Source organism: Tupaia chinensis, unplaced genomic scaffold (genome assembly GCF_000334495.1).
Source record: "Tupaia chinensis unplaced genomic scaffold, TupChi_1.0 Scaffold148654_1, whole genome shotgun sequence".
In the NCBI taxonomy this organism is placed as follows: Eukaryota; Metazoa; Chordata; class Mammalia; order Scandentia; family Tupaiidae; genus Tupaia; species Tupaia belangeri.
Genome location: NW_006208503.1, coordinates 34,708 through 35,347, shown reverse-complemented (window position 1 = coordinate 35,347; position 640 = coordinate 34,708).

The window sequence follows — 640 nt, the reverse complement described above, 5'->3', positions numbered from 1 at the left end:
GCGTGAGTTTAAGCCACTGGGTCCGGGACTCAAACCGTGATCGACTACATGGGAGTCCAGCAACATAGCCATTACGTTAACTGCTGGTCCCCATCACCCTTATTCTTAAAAATGATAAGGAAATGACAAGGAAGGAAAATTACAGACCACTATCTCTAACGAATATAGATGCAAAGATTCTCAACAAGAGACTAGCAAATCGTATCCAACAATATATAAAAACATTTATATATATATCACGACCAGGTAGGCTTTATTCCAGGGACACCAGGTTGGTTCAACATACTCAAAACCATAAGTGTAGTATACCATATTAACATAAAGATAGATAGAAACTATATGATCATATCTATTGATGCAAAAAAAAGCATTTTATAAGATACAACATCCCCTCATGATCAAGACTCTCAGCAATATCAGCATAAAAGGGTTATCTCTCAACATAATAAAAGCTATTTATGAAAAATCCACAGCAAACGTCGTCCTGAATGAAGAAAAGTTTTTCCACTAAAAACTGGTATAAGACAAGCATGCCCATTTTCTCCACTCCTTTTCAATATAGTACTGGAAGTTCTCGCCAACACAATCAGAAAAGAGAATAAAATAAAAGGCATTCAAATAGGAAAAGAAGAGGTGAAAC